Raw genomic sequence first — 25,148 nt, forward strand, 5'->3', positions numbered from 1 at the left:
CAGCATCTGGATACCATATCCACTGCTTTATCAAAGCAAAATACAAGCTCAAGACAGTCAAGCAAATGAATAACACTTCAACCATGGTTGATAGGGAATGTTACACTACACCTGCACAGGAATTTATTCTGAAAAATGCACTTTAGTACCATTATTTTCTCTCATTAACAAGTTTATTTTTCCCTCTCTCAGAAACAATACACCTACTTCAGTTAAGTATTTTTTCCCTCCCCGAAGTGAAAGAACAATAATGTAATTCAAACCACAGAAGAAGTTTCCAAACATTTTGTTGCAATATACAGATTTTACTAAAACAAAACCCACACAATAGAATTAATTCTCTCCATAAAGAAGAAAATATGAACAAAAGGAATATTTCTCCTCAAAGAATGAGCCCAGACATCTGGAGATTCAATTCTCCTCTGCAAGCACATGAGCAGACTGAGGTTTTCTGGGACAATCTCCACACAGCTGAAATTCTCAAAACTGTTCCTGCAATTGTTTGTTAAGGAAGACTGCTGGAGCTTGAAATCCTAAAATAGACAGGTATCTGGAAACAAGGAGAGGAAAGAAGTACCATTTTAGAAAATTTCCTCTCTATTATGCAGTCAAGTAGAAAAGCAACTAGCAAAAACGGACCCTTCCCAAATTCTGCCAACTTCCATACCAGACAAAGGAAGTATCACTTTTGAGGATCTGACAACGCAGAAAATAAGTTATAATAAGAGAAGCCTAAAACCACAAGAGCAAATTTTGATAAATTAGACATTTACATGTCTGTAGAAGTAGTATACCTACCCAGAAGAGGTTTTTCAAGTGCTGCTGTTCCACATCTATGTAGGCTTTGACAGCACCTGAAGCCTTCTTGCCAGCAAGGCAGCAAGTTTCTTTAATTAGAATTTAATTGTCTTTGAGGGATAACACAGGTCTCCAGACTGTTAGCTCTTTCTTCTCTTTTTATGTAATCCTCATTCTAGGTATCTCAAAGATAAGCCAGGCACTATGAAGCCAACCAAGACAGTGGGTACATGCAAAGGGTTTCCATTTCCAGAAAGACATAATGCAGCATATCATTTCTTTACTGCTGCTGCAACTGCAGAATAATGGCTCTGCTTTATCTTAGTACAAGGAAGCTACTTTCAACACAATACAGATGTCCATCTCAGAGGAAAGACAGATGAGTAATCTCATGTTCTTTTGCAGAGAAGTGTTTACCTGGCTCAGAAGACAGAACTAAGAGAGCACTTTGAAGAATACAATTCCTCTACAAGAAAGGCTTAGAGAGAGGAAACACTCCAATATGATATCAAGATAAATGAAGCACTTAAGAGAAAGCCTAAGTTCATCTATTCTATCTTCCCATCTCTTACAGTACTAAAATGTTTAAGAGCACAAAACAGGCCAAGACTGCAGGCAGAGCTAACTCACTGTGCTCTTTCAGCCCCTAAACATGAGTGTCTTAACTGCTTCCCAAGCAATACCTCAGGGTTTTTCTTTCCAACCCAGCCTGAGATCTAGAAATATGACATGTAAAAAGATCTCAAATAATTTCTGGACAGGCATAAGAAGTGACATCTCTAAAGCATTTTAGTCTCAAGAACATCCAGTAAAAAGCTGAAATACCACCTCAACCTCTACAGCAGAAAGTTTTGACAATTCTGTTCAAAGTCAAAGATGGCTAAAGTAGGTGCATGCTAGGTATCACTCAGGCACTTTATAGTAAGAAGAATTAGTTTTCACCTTATTCAGAATTTCATCTTGGGATTGGACGGAAACTTATAATGTATATTTGACTTAAGTCTTTAAACTAAGTAATATCAGAAACAGTGTCCACTTGGGAGCAGAAAAAGCCATCACAATAGTGTAAGATAAAGATCAAGTAACATTGATTTAGGAGTTGAGAAGGCAGCAATTGCTGGAAAGAAGCATATGGAATATGCTTGAACACTTGCTTTTCAGCTGAGACAGAAGTAGAGTCTTGAGCAGAAGTTATTTTCCACACTGGCAGCCACTCACCTATAAACCTACAGTGAAATTGTATCAAGACATTACTGCCTGACACTACAGCAAAGGCACTGAATGCATAAACAAAACTTAGACAGACTTCAGCAAAGGCAAGATGAAACTTGTCATCATAAAAAGCTGTGGGGAAAAACACAACGCAAAGCCATTTCAGTTTAAAATTCTTTTAAAATACACTTCTTTCTCTCTTTTGTAAAGATATTTTTTCTGAATAAACATGCTCTTCTAATAATCAAATCAGTAATTGACTTTTCTCTGCCAAAAAATGAACCAAGAATTCTGTTTTCCTTTACCTTCCTTTACACTTAGGTACACCTGCATCTAGTATTTCAGTCTTTCAGATCCTTAATAAATCAAATAGCACTACAATTCAGTGTGTATTTAAGCAAAAATGTCCCTTCTCACAGTATTTCCTTTGAAAGAGTGACATGTAATTGAGTTGGTACTCAATTTTGTAACTAATAGTTGTTTTCTTAAAGATGTATTTCCTATGTAAGATGGCCTGAAAATATGATCTACATTTTAATCCAATTATTGCCTCTTTCAATTTGTCACATCTGAAGAGTCTGAGCACTGAAAAAGCTGATAGGAACTACTCAAAGTAATGCATGCTGCCTGGCTCACAAATGAGCTAACGTATTACCATTAAAGGATGTTAATGTGTGGGTTCATCATAACTACACGGTTGGGAAATATTCAAACACCCCCTTTTCAACACCCAAGATTATGGCAATAATCACTCAAAGACAGGTGTTTTAGTTTAATGATTCATCACCATGTACTCCAATGATGGATCTTCATCTATTTTTACTCTTAGCTCATTTGCAAGGCAACAGAATTACTTCTCAGAAAGTTAGAATCACATGTCAAAAAGGATGGGAGGGATCATACTTGTGTACGATGAGTATTGATTGGTTTCCTTCATAATTCCAAGTACTTGAGAAGATCTGTTCATCACTAAAGAATCTAAGACGCAAAATTATGCCTCAAGAGTGGAAAGCCAGAGCATTTTATTACAGCATTAGAAATTATATCTGGAGGAGAAAATGCTCTTGGTCATTATAGGGACCTGTGGTCTTTAAAGCAGAAAGTTTCTTTACATAAAAGTACTCTCAAATTAACTATACCATCAGAAAGATCTATGGCTAAGGTAAGAACATGCTCCCCAAATACAGGTTTTTACAAGCTGACTGTAAACAAAGACAAAGCATCTTAGATTTTCATAACAATCTAAGAAACATTGCTAATGAAAAGCATCAGTCACCAGAATTAAGAGGATTTGCATTCACAGGCTCTCACACAATTAGAAAAAAAGGCATAGTAAGAATGCCACTTCTGTGGTTTTCAAGACAGAAATAAGTTACGTATACACTAGGAGTTTTAATAGTTGCAAGTTACTCCTTTCAGTCTCACAATCCATCCTCCTATTTGTCCAATCACAAACAGAAGTCCCAAGAGAAGCTACAAAGAACAGACTAATGCAATATCTGCAAAATACAACATTTAAAGAATAATTTGCAGCTATGTTCAACACAGAATATTAGTCTAGGCTCCATCTTTCAGAAGGCTGCCCTAGGCAAGTCCAATTATGAGAAAGAGAACATTTAACAGAGCTTTGTCCCTATGACAAGAATTGTTTAAGCACAGAGATGCCTGCAGGCTCAAATAACAAGTTGAGCTCCAGGGCTTTTCAGCCATCATTCCCATCTCCAATGGGATGGCTCTGCTTCAGCACTGGATCAACCCTTGCAAGCATGTGGTTACACACCAGTTCAATTTATTTCTGTTCCACAAGTACCTGCTCTTTTACTTTCCACCATTTCAGTTTTAGAAAACCTACAATCTGAATGTAACGACCAGGAAAACAATCTGCTGTCTTCCATATTTCCTAACAGGATTCAATAATGACTGTCACAAACACAAGTCTTTTGAGATAAGAGCAACACTGCAGGAGTTCAGCATTCTATTATTATACCCTATGGCCAAAATTCAACATTTACTGTGTATTATATATTTGCAGTTACAACAATGATTCTGTACCAAAAGAGGTAGCAGTGGGCTTCAAGCAAGTCACATCACAATCATCATGGTAGACAGAACTGTGGTTTTTATATGAAAAATAGGGCTAGGACTCCTAACTTACCGTCTTACATAAATGTGCAGTTCCACATTGCTTTTCTCTGGTAGATAAATCAGATTAAGAAGTCTCTCACACAAGAACAGATTATTCCTCTCCTTACTACCATAATTTATCATGCTGATGAAACTGTTTGTGTGACTATGCTATAAACATCAATGAAGTCATCTTGTATGGAAACTGAGCTATGTTTTTTTGTCATAAAATGTAACACTTGCAAGTCTGGATCACCTCACTGACTGGGTTCACAGCATAGTTGTGGAAAAAGCTGACTGGAGGCAGATCAGAGGCAGGCAGGAAAACTAAATCAGCCTTCCCACTAGGAAAATGTATGTACAACTGTACTAAAAAAAATCCCAGACAAAAAATGAGGACCTGGATGGGCTGGAGAATTGGGCAGAGACAAACTTAATGAAGTCCAACACAGGTAAGTGTAAAATACTGAGTCTGAGAAGGAATAACACCCTGCACAAGTACAGGCTAGGGGCCAACATGATGAAAAACAGCTCTGAAGAAAAGGACCTATGAGTCCTGGTGGGTAACAAATTCACTATGAGCCAAAAGTGTGCCCTCGTGGCCAATGATATCTTGGGGTGCCTTCAGAATAGTCTAACCAGCACATCAAGGGAGGTTTTCCTCCTCCTCTACTCTGACCTACTGAGACTACATCTGGAGTACTGTGTCCAGTTCTGGGCCCACCAGTTCAAGAGAGTCCAGCAAAAAGGTACCAAGATGATCAGGGGACTGGAGGGGCTGAGAGAGCTGGGTGTGTTTAGCCTGAAGAGGACTGAAAAGAGATCTCAGTAATACTTATCAACACCTAATGGGTGGGGGGGAAGGGCACAGGGCTGGGCTCTTCCAGTGGTTTCCAGTGATAGAGGAAAAAAAGGGGCAACAGGGACAAATAGGAACAGAGGAAGTTCCAATTAAACATAAGGAAATACTTTACTTAGGAGGTGCTAGAACACAGAAACAGGTTGCCAAGAAACACTGTGGAGACTCTTCCAAACATTTTTAAAACCTGCCTAAGTTTCTGTGAAACCTGCTCTAGGTGAACCTGCTTTAGCAAGGGACTGGACTACAGGATCTCCAGAGGTCCTTTCCAACCTCCACCTTTCTGTGATTTTGTAAAGGAGTAAAAGGTTGTTCAGCCTTAACTTCCACTGTGAGAACAGACCTCCCTTTAGCCCAAGTGCCAGGAGCAGATCAACATTTGCCATTTTTTCAAAAGACAAACAAGCAAACCTAACAGTTCTGATAAATTAATACTGCTTCAGTCATACAGACACAGGAAACCATGTGCCTAATCTGGGTCTGATATGCTATACAGCATAGCACACTTAAAGAACTGTACTATGCTATCCAAACCCATGCTTTTGCACATGCAAGGTCAGGAGAGGAAACTTGTAGGTTTCTTTCAAGTTCATTGATCATTGGCCTGGTGAGCTCTCCAGAAGACTCCAGGTGGGATCTTAAGAGCTACTGACTGCTAAACATGATCTCCATCCAGGGGATGACTGCAGATATAAGGCCACAGTAAACAACCTGCTGGAGTAAGTTGAAATTGGCTTTGGCAAAGAAAACCCTGCTAGCACTCCAAGAAAACAGGTAAAGGGATCCAAGGAAAACACATATTTAGACTTTCAAAAAGCCCAGGCTGCTTCTTTAACAGCCTGTGGCAAGAAGTCAAGTTGCCTGGTTATAGAGGAACAGTCCATTTATGGGCAGAAAGCTGGCTGAAGACTAGGAAGCAAGGGTTAAGACTCAGTCAACTTTCCACCATGGAGAAGAATCAACAGTGGAACTGACCTGGCAGCATTGCCAGAACTCATTCTGTTCCACATTTTCAGTGACCTGGATGGAAGTGCACAGTGAAACTCTCCCATTCTGCAGATAAAGCTAAATTTTGGTCAGCTGCAAAAGCAGTAACTACAAACTCTATAAAGATCTCACTAAGATGAATAAGCAAAGTGTGATGGATGAGCTTACATGCAAACAGATTGAAGACAATATACATGAGACAACAACAACAAAAAAATCCAAGCTGTGCTTCCATGCTGACTTTATAACTGGAATTTACAATTCAAAAAAGTGATCTTGAAGTCATCATTTGCAGTCCTCTGAAATTACTGGCTCACCATGCAAAAATTGCCAAAAGTGTCACCTAGGTATTGAATATCAACATGAAGAAAGTAAGAACGAAGTATAAAGTAATTTTGCTGTTATGTGAAGACCAAATGCACTGCAGTCTTAAGAACTAAGATGTGGAGACAGGAATGTACTACAGGCAGAGCAGAATTTGGAAAGTTACAGAAAAAGACAATTAAAGGATTAAAGAGAAACTGCCTTGGGAGAACACACTGAAGAAGCCAGGCCTCTTCAATTAGGATGCAAGATGAGAGTGTAATACGTTCAACGCTTACAAAAAGCTGATAGCAGCAGGCACCATCATTGCTGGCAATGAAGTCTGGGAATCTATTACCTCATGATGATAAGCACATGAAAAAGGGAACAGACAAGGATATAGTTTCTAATGCTGTCAGCCTGACAAGTGGATGCTAGAACAGTAGGAGGGCAATAACTCTGGAGTGACCATGCACCCTTGTTTTCCCTTCTAAATCAAAACTCGGAAAGAAAATGCTAATGTTAAGTATTTCAAACAGACGTAATGCAAGGAAAACTTCCTAAAACAATTCAGTGACCTAATTTCCATCATAGTCTTAAAAGGTGACCCACTTTGCCAGAAAGCATAGATGTTATGTTAGATGTGGTGAGGAGCTTGGCTTTTGGGATGGAGGAGAATGAATAGGAAGAAGACAAGCCCAGCAATCTCAATTATACATTAGTCCAAGCACTCAAGAGTCAAGAACAGCTTGCTTCTAAAATAGCTATGCACCTCTGTGCCACAGGCTCCATCTCTGAAAGCTTCAAGGTCAACACAGGCAGCCCTGATTAGAAGTGGGCTGCCTGCACCTGGCTGCATGACCAACCACAGTTACAGTTCCTTGATGTCATCTCAAGGGAATTCCACCCAGAGTAAAACACACCTTTAAAAGGCAACATTTATTTCTCCATGAAGGGCTACCCTCTCCAGGCAAGTGTTAAATTAGGAGAGAGAGAAAAAAAGGCCTAGAACAACTGAGTCACTGCCCAGTGGGTCTCAGTTGCAGAAGTTTCTCCAGAAGAGTCAAGGCCATGTTAAGCACTTTTAGATGCTTGGTTTCAAATACTAGCAAACACAGTTGTCTCACCAGTATTCCTCTCTGCCTTGGAAATGTCATGTAAGCAAGAAGGAAGCAAGGTTCTCATGCAAACTTAAGATTATGAACAGCTCTATCACCTACTCTTCTGATCCAGACCTCCTGAGTAGCTAAAAGATTGGCCTAATCCCTTCCCATATTTTCCTTCAAGCAGTCACCTGCTCTGCTTCACCACTTCCTGCTCCTACTATAAGGTATGACAGAAGAAAAGCAAGCAGAGACATGCTCTGAAAGCATTTGTATTGATACAGTCCCTGGAGAAATATTTTAAGGTGATGAAAGATGTGTTCTATTACTGGGTCCACCATGGCTGGGCAGAGTTGTCTCCTCCTTGGGCTGCACTTCAGGGCAAGGAGGGCATGCGAGTACAGGATGGCTTTGGTCTCTTTCTTTACAAGACGGTCCACAAACAGCTGTCAACACTACATCAGATTGTCATGGACAACAATACATGCCTAGAGTATACAACTTCTTACCTTGATAAAGCTGCTGCATAGAATAAAAGTCTTTAATTCAGTCCTCAGAGTCTAAATCAGTTTAAGTAAAATGGTCCAAGAGCACTGGACTGAGCTGATACTTGTCAGTACAGATACTCTGGACTGGTATCTGCTCCAATCTGCCACACTGGACATTAAAAAAGCAGCACAAAGAACCAAGGCAATTCTTGCTTAGAGCTGGCACCCAAGCCCTGCTGCGAACAGGACATGATGAAACTTTTCATGGCCCTGGAAGGACATGGGGAGACCAAACTGGCCACCAGCAGAAGCTGCTGCAAGACAAGGACCTCTTTCCCTTCATTTGCAGGCTGTGAGGAATCAGTATTCATGGCAACAAGAGAAGAAGTCTAAGAGGAGTTATTTTGGGTTTTTCTGGATCTTCAGATCCCAGTGAAAGAAAAAGTCATAAAGGGAAGAAACCAGCCTGTAGAACTACAGCCACAAAGAACCATATGAAGCACACTTATACACAATGGCACTTCATCAAATCACATACACAGTAGCCTGGATACTCTAAGCAGTACAAAAAGCACTAAAAAGAACAATAGTTTCATTCCCACTTAAATTGTCGTTTTAAGCAGTGAAAAAAATACATCCACAGAGTCTCCAACAAACAGGTGTAAAATCAACTAGTTTTGTTTTACCAAATTGGAATAAATTTAGGAGTTTTTTTTTTTTACATTATTAGTTTCCAATTACATATTTAAACAAAGGTACCTTCAGAGTCAACATTTCTCACATATTATACTTCATATACCAAAGATAAACATATTTTTAAATGTCTCTGCTCACAATGCACTTGGGCTGCAAAAACACACCCAGCCAAAACAGGAAAATGTTGATTCCACAAAAAAAAAATCTTAAGTAACACTCCACTATAATTAAGTTGCACTATGACTTTCACCTGTTACACCCCAACACTCTGCTAGAAAATATAGTTTTAAAGCTCTTCCAAAAAATTATTTCAACTGCAAGCATTAAAAGAGTCAAGAGTTTCACAGAAAACACAGCCTTCCCAGCTCCTACAGTGAAGCAATTCACCTGCATCATTGTGAAGACGGCAATGGAAGGAAGAGAATCATAGAATCAGCCAGGTTGAAAGAGACCTCCAAGATCATCCAGTCCAACTTAGCACCCAGCCCTAGACAATCAACTACACCATGGGACTAAGTGCCTCAGTGTGCTAGTTTGAAGCAAGCTGGAATGAAGAAGAAAGACTTTTTCTCCATTTTTGTCTTCTTCCCAGAGCTCTCAGCGTAACTGTGAGAGAAGGAGACACCATGTTTTCATTCCACTGCCTGTTATCAAGTTCTTTTACCAAAACATTCCAGCTTGCTTCAAACTAGCACACTCAGACAAGCTTTGCTTCAACACCTTCAGGGACAATGACTCCACTACCTCCCTGGGCAGCCCACTCCAATGCCAATCACTCTCTCTGACAACAACTTCCTCCTAACATCCAGCCTAGACCTCCCCCAGCACAACTTGAGGCTCTATCCACTTGTTCTGTTGCTGGTTGCCTGGCAGAAGAGACCAACCCCACCTGGCTACAGCCTCCCTTCAGGTAGTCGTAGACAGCAATGAGGTCACCCCTCAGCCTCCTCTTCTCCAGGCTGCACACCCCCAGCTCCCTCAGCCTCTCCTCACAGGGCTGTGTTCCAGGCCCCTCACCAGCTTTGTTGCCCTTCTCTGGACACGCTCCAGTATCTCAACATCTCTCTTGAATTTGAGGAGCCCAGAACTGGACACAGCACTCAAGGTGGGGCCTGAGCAGTGTTGAGTACAGGGGAACAGTAACCTCCCTTGTCCTACTGGCCACACTGTTCCTGATCCAGGCCAGGATGCCATTGGCTCCCCTGCCTACCTGGGCACACTGCTGCCTCATGTTCAGCTACTATCTACCAGTAGCCCCAGGTCCCTTTCTGCCTGGCTGCTCTCCAGCCACTCTGTCCCCAGCCTGAAGTGCTGTTTGGGGTTGTTGCGGTCAAAGTGTAGAACCCTGCACTTGGCCTTGTTCAGTCTCATCCCACTGGCCTCTGCCCACCCATCCAGCCTGGCAAGGTCCCTCTGCAGGGCTCTCTTACCCTCCAACAGATTAAGGCACCTGCTCCTAGCTTGGTGTCATGTGCAAACTTACTGATGCTGGACTCCATCCCCTGCTCCAGATCATCAATAAAGATATTGAACAGGACTGGGCCCAGCACTGATCCTTTGGAAACACCACTAGCGAATGGCTGCCAACTGGATACACTGCTCTAAGTCAAATTTATAGTCCTTGAATCAATACAGTTTTGATCCGTATCAGTTATCACAATAAAAAATACCATAACAAAATTATGCATTGTTGTTTGCTCTGCAAGTTCTGCAGTCCCTCAAATTCTCAGGATGCTAAAGCCTCTGTTTATTTCTGGATGATTGGTAAGGACAAATGCTAAGATCAAGAATTTTGCAGTAAAATGACCAGGGTATAAGTACAGAACTCAGTACTTCATTAGCATATACTATCACTAAATTCTGACTTGTTAATGCTTTACTACATCTGTTGCACATTTGTTCTTAAAATGTAAGCAGTTACTTGAAAATAATGTTTATAATATTGTAATACTGAAGTCATCAAACCCTTTTACAGGCCACCTACATCTTTTGCTCACATGACTTCCACTTGCTTGGTCCTGCGTTACTTATGCCTGACCATGTACCCTATAACAGTTCCAAAAGGTGACTCTTCTGATTACCTCCAACACTGAAGTATTTTTTTTACAGTAAGAGAGAAATGGAGTCCCAAAAAATACTGCAACTCGAAACAGTAGCTTGTTCTATGAGATTAGGAACCAACAATCTAATTCCAGCCACAGAAAGCAGTAAGATAATTTATTTCTTTACTATTTTTACCTTCAATTATTCAACCAGAGGAACCAGGAACGGTTTCTGTGGTTGTTTTGGTTGTGTAGCAGTCCGTCTACAGAGTCCATACTTTAGTAACTTTTACCATATTATTTGGGGATTTTTTTGGAATGGAGATTTAGGGACTTTTCCAACTAAAAATTGAAGCAAGAAAAATAAAGGAAAACACTAAGAATTATTTGTCATTGCACTGGGCAGAGACAGCATACTACAGAACTTAGGAAGTAACACTGAATTTTCTGTCAACTAACATAGCTAAGGAAACAAAGATGATAAAAAGGCTAAACTCTGTGTTTATTACTACCTTGATTATATTTTATTCCTTTGAGTCTAGAATCAACTGATCATACAAAATCATTCAGCTTTCCTTAGAAGTAACCCACATTTCTTGTCATATGTTTAAGCAGGAACATGGGTAATACAGAAAGTCATAACCCTAAAGACAAAACCTCCTAAACTTCTTTCTTCCATCTCAAGGGAGAGAAGCGTTGTAATTCTGAACAGCACTGTTAGTGATTCGTTGACAATTACAAAATTAGGTACAACCACCAACTTTTGTTTGTTTTAATGCAAAACATAGCCAACTAGAGCTCAGCACATTTTGGTTTACTCAGAGGGCAAGCACAAGTTCAAATTCCTATAAAACTGCACTACAGTGAACTTCGCAAATTTACTGAACTTAAACTAAAATTATTTTTCTCTAATATTGGAACATGTCCAGAGAAGGGCAACAAAGCTGGTGAGAGGCCTGGAACACAGCCCTGTGAGGAGAGGCTGAGGGAGCTGGGGGTGTGCAGAGTGGAGAAGAGGAGGCTCAGGGGTGACCTCATTGCTGTCTACAACTACCTGAAGGGAGGCTGTAGCCAGATGGAGGTTGGTCTCTTCTGCCAGGCAACCAGCAACAGAACAAGGGGACACAGTCTCAAGCTGTGCCAGGGGAAGCATAGGCTGGATGTTAGAAGGAAGTTCTTCACAGAGAGAGTGATTTCCCATTGGAATGGGCTGCCCAGGGAGGTGGAGTCATCGTCCCTGGAGGTGTTGAAGAAAAGCCTGACTGAGGCTTAGTGCCATGGTCTAGTTGACTGGATAGGGCTGGGTGATAGGTTGGACTGGATGATCTTGGAGGTCTCTTCCAACCTGGCTGATTCTATTCTGTGACTCTAACTGATTCTCCCATTCTACTGCACATAAGCTTGCTAACAGCATTAAGTTTTCCTGAAAGAACTGTTGAACACCTACCCCATTTTACTGAAAATTCATCAAGCAGTCACTAGGAGCCTGTGGTGGAGGGACACCAATTACTCATTTTAGAATTTACATTTTCCCAGATTTTAATTTCATCCCACCTAACAGGTGTAGCATGGAACATTATTTTCCAAACGGCAAAGGACTGCAGAGGAAAGAGTGGCTGAAGAGGCTCCAAGCATGGACAATCCCAGGTGGCTGGGCAGCCCCTCATAATAAGAGCTGTCTTGCTCACACCACACCATAACCACACCTACAGTAACCAGTTTGATATTAGGACCAGACAGAGGGCCACCAGCTAGCATGCTAGTGACTGCTTTCTTAAAGCTATTAGCCTGCCATTACATTCAAGGCCCAGTCAACTCAACTAAGAGATCTGGACTCAGTTTTAGTCTCTGGCTATGTTTTAAAAGATGCTTCCAAGCCCCAAAGGTAGGCAACCTGAGAGTCAACAACTCACCCACGCTGGTGATATCAGAGTCCTCTCTAGATGGTGGTTATCTCCAGGAACATCACCCACTGTGTGTCACTTCAGTATTTGCATGTGTTTACTGCTGAAGAGAACACCTGCCCCCCCTCCCCCCCAGTGTATTCTTCCTTTAGGAGGTTGAGCAAATGCTTGTAACATTTCCAGAACCCATAGGGCACTTAAAAGCACCTAATTCAAGTTTATGGAAGCAATTATAGTAGCTTTCAAGTGCTGTTTTCATTGCCTTCAGCACATATGTTTTTTTTAAAGTAAGGATAGACAGCATTGAGTAACTGTATTTCTCTATGTAAAAGGCAGACTGAAAGCAACTCAAAACTTCCCTCATTATTGTATAGCAGAACATTGCCGTGTTCTCCTAAACGGGATACTCATTTTTGAAACTCTCTCAAGTACCTCTGTATTGATACACTTTTCATTTTGTCCTGTAATTCACGTGGCTCTTTAAAATGTCTTTTGTACAGGTAAGGTCTTAAAAGGCAAGCTCAAACATCACAGTCAAATCACAACGCCACATCTCCTTTCCATTCATCACAGCATTCAACATGATGTAAAATAGGAACACGTATTTTTACACACCTAAGAATCGGAGGATGCATTTAAAAGGCTTTAGCTATCTGGGCAGAAGCAGGAACTATCAGTGTGAGGGGAGAGCTCAGATCTGTACCCATGCAGTGCTGTGACCTAAGCCAAACCAATTCCATATGGCAAGTTTTAACGTAGGTAACATCAAGAAACTAAGAGAACAGTATTACCCTGCACTGACAAACTTCTCGCTCTCTAGCTGCTTGCATGGAACAAACACTATTACTTACAGAAACACATTTAACTTTCCATGCTTGCCTCTAAGATAGCTTTGCACTTTTTAATTGAATTCCCGTACCTCCAAATGCCAATTTGGAACAGAGAAATTGTTTACTCTGGCAATGGCAAACAGCAGAACTGATTATGCATAGTTTTTGGAATTGTTTAATTTCAGAAATCAGCAAATCAGCTTACTTAGATTCATTTTTCCAAGCTAAGTGAAGTTACAAGAGGTGCTATACCACTAATAGCACAGGCTGAAGAATGCAAGCTCTAAAGCAAGGCAGGCTTCCCAGTTTTTCCCTTTAGGTACAAGTTTCAGTGGATGAGGTGATCTCCTGGCGAACATAAAATTACTCTAAATGTTAACCTAGGATTAACCTCTCCTAGGCTAAGATGCCCACCTTGCAAAACCTGAAAAGATGAAACACCTCTAATGTAGCAAAACACTTTCTCCACAAAAATCATTCCCAACAGTTATTTGTGCTGCTATAAAAAGAATCAGCTTAAAGTTGCCATGTCAAAACTCTATCAGGTTTCAGAACGCTGTTAATTTCACCTTTAAACTAGTCACAAACTTACAACAAAATATAAACCACAGTTTCCTCATGTCATATATACAGAGAGCAATATCCAACTAGACACCATGTCTGTGCTTAAGACAATCCCCTATATACAAAACCTGAGACGTTTCTGCACACAGTAAATTAAGTGATATACCAGAATAGCTCTTCTTTCAAAGTAAACCTGAGGTACAGCTGCCTAATACAGCTTCCCATATACCAAGGTTTGTTTACCTATTCCATTCTTTTAAAAGACAATGGTGAGACCAACAACAATACTGCCAGTATTTCTCTAGCAAGTACTTCCATCCCACTTCTTTGCTTATGTTTGGCACAATCTGCAATCGAAGTGAAGGCTTCACAAGTACCAGACAAGCACTTCACCCTTTACAGCTTTCTCTGTCCCTTGGTGGAAGAGCACGCAAAGGTTAAAGGTTAGAGAGCATCAAAGTATTGGTAACTGAACAAAGCCAATGCCTTGCTACTTCCAAGTCTTAACTATATGCTTTCACTTGCAAAAAAACCAGTCCTTGCTGTTTCAGATGTTTCTTTTTCAATTATTTGTAGGAACGTAACAGTGAAAAACATTCAGTAGTGCATGCAGCCACTGTCATGATAAAGCTTGGTTCTAAGCACAGAAAGTTTCAGCCTACTCCTTCCACCTTATGAGGCAAGTCATCTGCATACAGACCTGCAACTAAAAATCTAACTGCAGGTTTCCATCTAAGGAAGGAAACTGCTACTCTAGGAAGGATGTCTGCCAGCCTTCCAGGGCAAACATGCAAACGCCTTTAGTCTTTAACTACGTTGTTACGGGTGTGGTTGAACAAGACTGTTAGGGTGACCTAACACTTTGCTGTCATCAAAAGGGACACTCCTTTCTGCTCTCCCTTCCCCCAGCGATGCAGTCCATGACATCATTTGACATAAACCAATTCAACTCCGGTAAGTCTGGCAGAAAACTGATTGCTCTCATGTAAAGTTCACTTTCCTAAGAATAAGGAAGTTCAATTATCTGTGTGGTCATGCAAGCTTCAGAGAGACAACATAAAGTAACAGGAATACAGACATTAGTAGAATTTTATTTTGGTAGCAGAGACAATTCTGCTCAACAGCCAAATGCAATCCAAAGCTAAGGGAAATTGTATTCCAGAGAAGCTCCAAATTAGAGTACAATCTAGGACTTTCAAGCAAAATACAAGGCCTTGCCAAATACATTACATAAAAAAAAAGACTGCATGAGGCACTTAGTGCCATGGTCTAGTTTGATTGGATAGGGTTGGGTGCTAGGTTGGACTGGATGATCTTGGAGGTCTCTTCCAACCTGCTTGATTCTATGATTCTATACACGCACAGACTCTTTACAAGGGTGCATTATTCATGTATATAAATATGTATTTATTTACTTAAAAATTCAAAATATGTAAGGGAATTTCTTGACCCAGGGCTCTGGGCAGCCTGATCTAGTTGAGTATGTCCCTGCCCACTACATCGGGGGTTGGACTAAGTGACCCTTTAGAGGTCCTTTCCAACCCAAACCGTTCTATGATTCGGTAAAAGTTACTGTTACTATTTGTTGTTCATGAAAATGAAGAAAGCAGTTCAATACCTGTTACAGACTTTAATTGATTCAGAAGATTCACTTTTAGGGGCAAACTTAAGCTGAGTCAAGCACTTTTCTAAAAAGTAATTTCTAGGCCTCAGGTAATCTGGAGGTGTGAACTCTTCTGAGCAGAAAACGTTAACATGATGCAATCTTCCAATTTCAATGCCCTCTTGAGGACACAACACCAAACAAACAAATCTGAAAATCAAACCCAAAAAATCCTGTTGTGTTCAGCAAGACTGAAAACATGCAACAGATAAAGTCTGACCTCTCAGTTCCCTTTCCAGGTAGGTACTTTCTGTTGGCAAATCTGAGTAGGTAGGACCTTTGGCTTGAAAGGCAATCACCCCAAACTTTCAGAAGTACACTCAGAAGATTTCTTCTCTTCCATAAACAGATTAAAATTAACAAATGTGGGAGAGAGGAGAGAAGACCACAGACAGAATACGAATTGTACTCAGCAGGGATTCAGGAGCAGGGAGAGGAAGAGGATGTTTAGTCAGTACCTTCCAGAAATACTGAGATGAAGCTGCCCTACCTCTTCCTACCTAAATGACTTCAGACTTGTATAAAACAATGTATACTGGGTTGCAGTGCCTTACTTAACTAAAAATAGCAAAACAGTTAACTTTGTTACCACATTCATACTATTTAGAAGCTACTTGCAAGCTACATGATGACCTTTAGAAAAAGTAGATATGTATATATTTTAAGCAATGCTTGGTGGCATTCCTTTGGCTGTACAGAGAGGTCCTGCACAGCTATGCATGTTGCAACCAATACTTTCTATGCTCAAGGAGAGGAATCAAAGCATGGTCTCAGAAAAGGGTATAGCCTGTGAGTGTCCTCCTGTTCAGGTACAGGAGATTGCTTCCTACCCCCATATGTTACCACTGAAACCAGGTCCTTATGTATAGAACACCTGTAATTTACTGCTACATTTCCCTTCCCAAAGCTTTCAGGAGAAACAACCTCAGGTGGACTGACTCTCCATCTCTCAGAACACGGGCATGCAAGCATGGCACCACATGGGAAAACAGATGATTGAATTTACTGTGGAATAATACACAGCTTTACATTTGTATAGTTGCTCTGAATTAGTTTCATTGTGGCATTTTCCTTATATAGGCTCTGAACGAACACACAAACAACTAACACAAATCAGAGTTCTACACAGTTGACCCTGAAGAGGCAAATTATAACAAAGTTCATCTCTACTTCTGTTTGGTGTTCTGCCATTTCCTCTGTACATTCTCTACCTCGGCTGCTTTTAAGCTTAATTAGCTGGGGGAATCAGTTTATGTGGCCACCACTTTATCCATCTGCTTTTCCTCCCCAACATCCAAAGATCTCACTGACAATTTATCAGCTTTACCTGAAAGAGTAGAAACCTCAGACACATTTTGTTCCCTCTGTCAAGCCAAGCAAACCAGGCAACATTCTCTTTTTTTTAATGCTAGCTAGCAGCAGGAAGCCACCTAATGAACATACGTGTACCAGGCATCAACAAAAACATGCTCTGCTCCAGATAGACCAAAATCCCTGCCTTCTCTGCTTGTGAATGGAGGTATCCAAAGTCATTAAGTATATGAGTAAATCAGTAAAATCCTTAAGAAAGGAAGCATCATTAGTTCTACTGCTCAGAATTCAGTACCATACAGAATCATTTCAGTGGGGAAAGACCTCTAAGACAGACATCAACCATTGTCTAGCTCTACTGGTCTGATGCTGAATCATGTCTCTTAGCAACATGTATCTTCTGTCTACAAACTTCCCACTTAAAGCATTCCAGTGCTCTGCTTCCACCTACTTTTAACTTAATGTCTTTACCTACCCAGTCCCACTCAACCTGTTTTAAAATCTTGACAACACACCTTTAGGGAATTTGCAGTAGCAAGAGCTACATGTTTTGGAGTATGGTCACTGTGTGTTTGTACATGTGTATGTATATTTTGGAGTACGGTCACCTATGTATTTGTGCTTGAGGTAATTTATTTCTACAATGGGTATTCAGCTGCAAGCTCAATTCTAATCACAACTCACATGTGTTTTCATTACATCAGGACAACTCTGCCTCCAATTGCTACAGAGAATCCATATATGGCAAGCTGAAGTAAAAACAGAGATAAAAATATTACAAAACTTTCTAAAGCTGTAAGGTATAAATGTCATATTAACAGAGTATTAGTTCTAGAGAACAAAGGTCCAAGGTAAATGTAATTCTAACATGAGAGTTTACTTCTAAACCAAAGACAACTATGGCATAGTAATATTTGCTTTAAAAAGAAAAGAGGAAATAGCAACAACCTGGCAACAGTTTAAAGCAGATCCATCTACATTAATAAGATCTGCAATAAATCTACCTTGATTGGTAGACAAACCTATCAATTCTACATCACATCGAAATGTGATGGTTTGGGTACTACCCACTCCCCCACACTTTGGAAATCACCCAGACTAGACTCAGCTGAGCTGGAAATTGAATAAAGCCGTATATTTACAGCTTAGCACAACATACAAGCAGGTATTTACCATCTATACAGAAAAATACAAGTTAAAAAGTAACACAGAAACACAACAGCCCTCCCAGAAAGAAACTTCTCCATTGAAAGGAGTCTCAAACACCAGAATAGGATTCCCAAGGAAACAGCTAAATCCCCATCCCTGCAGTTGCTTAGAAGATGCAGAGATGTGGTGCTGAAGGACATGGTTTAGCACCAGACTAGAATGAAGTTGATCGTTTAAAGGTCTTTTCCAACTAAAATGATTTTATGAAAACTCAGCTTCCAAGAGATGACTACTTTAATTTTCTAAATGCTACTGCCATCTAACAGGCTTCAAAAGCAAAACCAGTACTGTATTCCGTGCTCACGCTTTTCTGGGAAGAAGTACTTCAGAAATAGTCTGGGAGCAACCCACACACATCTTGGGAAATTAGCATTCACACCCAATCTAGCTGAAAAACAACTAGACAGGGAATAGCGATAAATGAGAGAAGGAAGTGTTTTGCACCAAATGTAAAAACAGTCAGTTCTTCCTAGTGAAGAGGACAGCAATCAGAACAACTCATTTCTTAACCTTTACATTTACAACAGACTGCTTCTTTAAGCACACAAAAGCTAAGCCAACATGTTTTAGAGCATTCAAGATCTACAGAACTGACAACCTGGTTTTCTTTTTCTGAAGTTTGCTTACCCTCCTGACTGTAAACATTTTGTAGGAGGATGTGTAATTCAGGAGGGACTCTGAACTATGAGTGACTCCACAACGGTGCATTCTTAGAAGTGTGTGGTGGTGCCTATGAGCTCACTCACACCAATGTCATCAGTCAGGGTAAATTCACAGCAGCTAAGGCAGGACACCTTCAATTATTTGCTGAACTTCTAGTAAAAACATGCATTGAATAACAACTTCTTACCTCATTAGGTCTAATAATTTCATTTGTGTCATTAATTTTGTCTAGTTTGATGACTTGAAAGCCTCTGTATGTTGTGTAATTTACACTGAATCTTTTCTTTCTGAAGTCCTCAACTTCTGAGGCTTTTATACAATAGGTAAGACTGCCTGTCCCATTTCCTCCCTGGTCTGCGATAACACCAACAGGGCTACCCAAGTAGGTAAAACACAATACAAATGTCAAGCTAAGGTTTTACCTATACAAGGCTGAGCTAAGAGTAAATTAGACAAGGATTAAAGTGAGACATGTTACAGACAGGTAATTCTTACTTCAAATTAGTTATGTGCAACTCAACTTTGATATACCTTGACCTGATCAACCAAGGTCAATGCAACTGCACAAAGAGGTGAAGATTGACTTTATAATCAGTTAAAAGACAGAACTTTTCTTCATAGTTGACTAGTACACTGTATAACAATATCAAAAATAACTACTCAATTCATAAACACATTGTTAAAGAACTTATTGTTTCTTCCAACCTACCAGAAGAACCTACTATACATAGCATACCATATCATTAAGTGCCTGAGAAAAAGGATAGTTCATTTACACAGCATCTCCATCACTATGTTTTTTCACCAGCAAGACAAAGTAGAGGGCTGCCCTTCACAGAATTCAAACTATAACAACAGAGCTTGGGATCTCAACATCCCAAGAACGGTAAAACTGCATCTTCTGTTTTACAGAAGAATGTGTGATCAGATGGAAGGAAAGATAAATGACATTTTAAACCCAAATGGGAACCAACACCTCCTTTTAAATACTGTTTTACCCAACATATTGCAGTTTAAAGTCAATCCAAGCCGGGGGGGGAAGGCCATCGCTTAATCTCTAATTTTAAGTATGACCACTGTAATAACTTCAGCATCCTATAGTTGGAATATATATGCCCCATATCTTTCTTATTTCATTTAGATAAGAACAATATGAAGGCGTACACCACATGGCATGGAAAAAAAGCCACACAGTGAAACACACGACGTCTTAACACTGCTGTCTTATGCTGATCGGAAATGTACATGCTCAGGCAGAGAAGCTGCAAACTCAAATGCTTCCCATCTATAAAATGAAACCAAACTATAACATGTAAGCAGCTATCACAACACCACAAGGTGATCTTACCACAGGCTCAGGAAAAACACTGGATAGTGGTTTCCACTATCACTACAAGGTAAGAAAGTAACCATACAAAGGTTTACTGGAGCTGGGATATTCCCAGTGTCCAGCACTCCGCCAGTCACAGATCAATCCATTTAGCAACCTGAACTCAAGAACTAGTTTAGACTAAATATCTTGAAGATTAACCACTTCTACCCTGCCTGTAGCACAACTTGACTAAAATGATGGAGCACTGACAACTACTGAAGAAATGCACATTTACATGAAAAAAATTCATGACATCAGTCTCTTCTAGTATTTTCCACTTCTTTTGAATAGGGTATTTGTTGTTTACACAGCTTCCAGCTTTTACAAACTCAGCTTTTGGACTAAAAATATGTACTACTAGAAGGAAATAGCACTAGTTTCTACCAAAAGAGTGCATTCCTACTAGCTCCGTGGTAGCAGGCAACACATTTGACTCAAGTGTCACCTGAAGGCTTGCAGCTACTGCACAACAACTTTAGGAGATTAAGTTTTGCATCATACACTGATCATACACTAAGACAACCCTTCAAAAGAGTTATCTTTTGCCTTCTTTTTAACTCTATCTTCCATAAACAGAGAACTAAATCACAAGATCCCAAGACAAGGTAGAAACTTGAACAGCAACCATTAGATTTGGTATGTGAGCTGCCATACAGAGACTCAAAAGAAAGTTGTGCAATGCTCTGACAACTCCAGAGGCAACATCTTTAAAACTGTTACCACAACCCAAGAAACTCATAAAAAGCAATACTCACTTTCACAACTCTTTCCATAGCAGAAAATTAAGTGCGTCATTATTTTGGTATGAAATGCACTGTCTAATGCTGGAAGAAAGCTTCTTAAGGACAAGCTGAATATACTGAAGATATTTTCCAAGTTTAGAGAAAGAACATTTGTTATTCCACATGTTTAAGCTAAGGACATAGCCAATTTTTTACCATTAAAGTAAGGATTCAACCACTCTGCTATGTATATAAACTAGTGTTGACTCAACAAATTAAACATCACTTTTCTCCAAGCACATTGTGTATTCTGAGAGTTTAACTGGATATATCACACATAGGAAAGCAAGAGTCCTCCAAGAGCCCCTAAAAGACTAATACCCAGCATCAGACAGGTCCCAATTATCTTGGATGTTTAATACAGCTGATGTTCAAATTACTTGTCTTAGAATCATAGAATCAACCAGGTTGGAAGAGACCTCCACGATCATCCAGTCCAACATAGCACCCAGCCCTAGCCAACCAAATAGACCATGGCACTAAAGGAGACTCTGAATATAACTATTAAATTTCAAAATGCCTATTTTTCCACAGTAAATTAAAGTCTACCACAAAAAAGAATGCCAAGGACCAAGACACAGCATCTGACTGCAATCTGAAAATGGGCATTTTTATTCAGAACAATGAATGAGAACCACATTCTATTTCAAGGAATTCTGTATAGAAAAATATTCTGCAAAAGAGTAAGTTCTGATCCCTGAGTCACAGCCACAAGTAACAACTGCTACTGAGGTGCGCACTAGGGAAGTATGGAGGCAAAACTGATAGTTTGAACACAGAGAAACATGAAAACCAAGACAGAGTCAGAAGTACAGGAAAGATAGAGAGGCAGAAGATACAGATCAAGGGAAGAGTGTGTCCAGCAGACCAAGGGAGGTTCTCCTCCCCACCCCTGCTCTGCCCTGGTGAGACCCCCATCTTGAATACTGTGTTCAGTTTTGGGCTCCCCACTTTAAGAGGGACAGGGATCTGCTGGAAAAGTTCCAACAGAGGGCTACTAGGATGATTAGGGGACTGAAGGGCATGGCTTATGAGAAGAGGCTGAGGGACCTGGAGCTGTTTATTCTGGAGAAGAGAACACTTAGAGGGGATTTGATTACTGTATCTGAAGGCTGGGCAAGACCGGGGGCGGGGGGGGGAGACACAGGCTCTTCTCACATGCTTCCTGTGACAGGACAAGGAGCAATGGGTGTAAGTTGCAGCAAAAGAGGTTCTGCCTCAACACAAGGGGGAACTTCTTTCCTGTAAGGGTCACAAAGCACTGGAACAGCCTCCCCAAAGAGGTTGTGGGGTCTCCTTCTCTGGAGCCTTTTAAGGCCTGTCTGGATGTGTTCTTCTGTGATCTGTGTTAGGTAGTATTGTCCTGCTCTGACAGGTGGGTTGGACTCAATCTCCTGGGGTCCTTTCCATCCCTAACATCCTGTGATCCTGTGAAGTATACATACTCTGTACCATTTCAAATTGAGATAAAGCAGCAAGTTTTTATTGCAAAACATGCAAAAGTGTTTATCTAATATTTACTTTATAATAGCAAAAAAAAAAAATTGAGTTTGTATTTCTTTTAGCTACAATTTTTCAGATAAAAATCAGACCAGGAGCACAGCTGTAAACAAATAAATAGTAAGGCAAATTTGCTAAATTAGACTAAAGTAAGCTTTTCCATTCCTAGACTGCAGATGAATATTTAATTGGAATTCACATGTTCAGAGAGCAATACAGGTAAAACTACCTCAGTTGCTCTATCTGGACCCACCAGCAGGAAATGTGCTGGTGGTTAAAGGAAACCAAGAAGAGCAATGGTTGGCCACATGCAAAATTCACATGTAGCATCTTACATCTTCTTTATAACTCTGGTTATTTTACGGCCTCACTACAAAGTGGAACATCACCCTCATATATCCAATAACTTATGTGTCTCAGCACCTCTGATTTCAGATGCAGGTTTGGTTAACTAACTTGTACTCTAGTTCAAAGCAAGCCAGTTCTGCGTCAGAAAGGCTAAATATTTTAGTTTCACCAAAACATGACAACAAAAAAATCACCTAAAAACCAACCAAGCAAGAAAACCACAACACACAGAAGAACACCCAAACCAAAACAAAAACCGACAAAAAAATACCACAAGAAACAAGTCTCTAAGCCAGACTTTAGAAGTTCAAGACTGTTTATATCTGGTTAGAAACTGTGTGCCAGCACTAGAAGAGGTTGACACCTGATAACTAGAAGACTCACCCTGGAAAGCTTTTAAGAAGTTGATGCAGGGCTATGCCAGGACGTGAGCATGCTTCTTTTAAGCTGTGATCGAGCTACCTGATAGTGAGGAAACAACACCAAATGACCAAGTAGTTCCATTGTAAATACAACCAATTCTACTGCCCACCATATCAAAGTTTCACAATAAGCAAGAGCAGCAGAAATGCCCTCAAAGATCATATTAAACTGGTACTTTCATTTTTATGTATCATCATTTCTTTTTATATGCTATGAAGTGCACACACCTTCTGGACAGCTCAGCAGGATCAAAAAGAATGTTATTATCATGGCACACACATATATCCTCAGCAGGAATTCAGTATGCTGATGGTAGGTCTTCCCAGTGCTGTTTGGTAGCATCCTGCAGTATCAGAGGCATGCCTCTGTTAGAGAAACACTGTCACCACATTGGTTAACACATGAAGCTCAACTGTCCAGGGACGCTACAGTGAAGGAACATAGCAGGAGTGAAGAAAAACATAATCCTACAATGATTCCACTAAAGCTGCATTTAGACATTTCTTAAATGCCACTCAGAGAAAAATCAAAAGAAAAACAAGAGTTTAGCCAAAACATTCAATGCAGAAGAACCACAAATACACTTTTAAAAAGTCTGGCATGTCACAACAGTATGTTAAAAATAAAGCAACTAACCATGATAAGCAGACACTCGCATGCCCTTTTATCAAAATCTAACAGGACTTCAAACAAAAAGAAGTTTAGAAAGTCATGATCCAAAAAGCTCATCAAGGCTGCCTATGCTTGGAAATAGAATACAAATTGTACTGATGTTTTACTGTTTGATTAGTATCAACTCCCTGGAAAAATGAAGCTTTTGTGATCTTATTTGGGTACACATGATGCTGAACCACCTCACTTGCAGAAGCACTAGAAAACAATTTTTTACAGTCAAACCACATTCAGCACTGACTGACTTAATTTGTCCAAGATTTCTGCCTAATGTTTTGAAGTAAAATGTTCAAGAAAAAGATTTTACTGTTAGTAGCTCAAGGTCTAGAAAACAGTAAGTAGAAATGGGTGCGACACTGACCAAAACCAGCTCTGTTTTCAGGACTGAGGCTTTTTTGGCCATCAAATTCTTTGAGATGTCAACAACATAAGAGAAAAAAAGCTGAAGAAGTTTTCTATGCACATCTTAAGTAGCACTTTAGCTAAAAAGAGGCAATTAGAAAGTATATTTTAAATAAAATTAAACAGAGGTTAAATTGCACTTAAAATAAACTTACTCAAGTTCTATCTAGGTGCCTTCACTGTAAGGCTTACATTTTCATTGAGGACCATTTTGCATGTACTTTCTTCCTATGGAAAAAAAAAACCACCACACAAAACACCAAACTAAGTGACTATCAACTAATTACCCCACTTTACAATATTTATGTAGAAATTGAAGATACTGGAAATATTCAAATATCCAAGCTGTCATGCTTACAGAAAACTGTTCTAAACAGTGCAACCCCACTCAAGAATGCTGCACATGCTGAAATTTAGGGTACAATGAAATATTTCTACAGTAATTTCAAATCAACTTTGTTTCCACATGCTAGTATATTCTCCTGTGTCAGACAAAACATACCCTCTAAACGTCAAATAATCTAACTTCAAACCAAGCTGCACAAACAACAGCTAAAAGCAATTTAAACTTCAAGCAAAACACAGTTCAACGAATACTACTCATATGGTTCCTGAACTTGGATTACAACCAGAATACTGGTAGTTACAGACTTAAATGAGAATGGAGATTCCTTGAGTAGTCTGTGAGCATTCCCAATACTCTAGAGGCAGCAAAAGAAATCAATGCCTCAAAGAATGACAGAAAAATTAAACTGGACAAATTCAATTCAGGGTAGAGTTTCTTTTACCTCTCCCCAAGGAAAACAGTCAGGGAAAAAACAAAAGAGGAGAGAAACTGGAAAACAAGTCTGCCAGAATAAGAAGTTCCTAAACCCAATGCAAGTCAAGACGCT

At 40.0% G+C, this 25,148-nt stretch overlaps 1 protein-coding gene and 1 long non-coding RNA gene across 3 annotated transcripts in view; both read right to left on the reverse strand.

Annotated features, from left to right (window-relative positions):
- The window catches only part of GSK3B (glycogen synthase kinase 3 beta), a 180,520-nt gene that overhangs the window by 134,441 nt on the left and 20,931 nt on the right, over nt 1-25,148 (reverse strand). The window lies entirely within an intron of this gene.
- LOC135175352 (uncharacterized) lies at nt 122-23,501 on the reverse strand. The gene is made up of 3 exons (XR_010302337.1): nt 23,409-23,501; nt 23,143-23,220; nt 122-550 (listed from the first exon to the last, which is right to left on the reverse strand). It is a non-coding gene; the product is annotated as an uncharacterized LOC135175352 (long non-coding RNA).

Source organism: Pogoniulus pusillus, chromosome 5 (assembly GCF_015220805.1).
Source record: "Pogoniulus pusillus isolate bPogPus1 chromosome 5, bPogPus1.pri, whole genome shotgun sequence".
Classification (NCBI taxonomy): Eukaryota; Metazoa; Chordata; class Aves; order Piciformes; family Lybiidae; genus Pogoniulus; species Pogoniulus pusillus.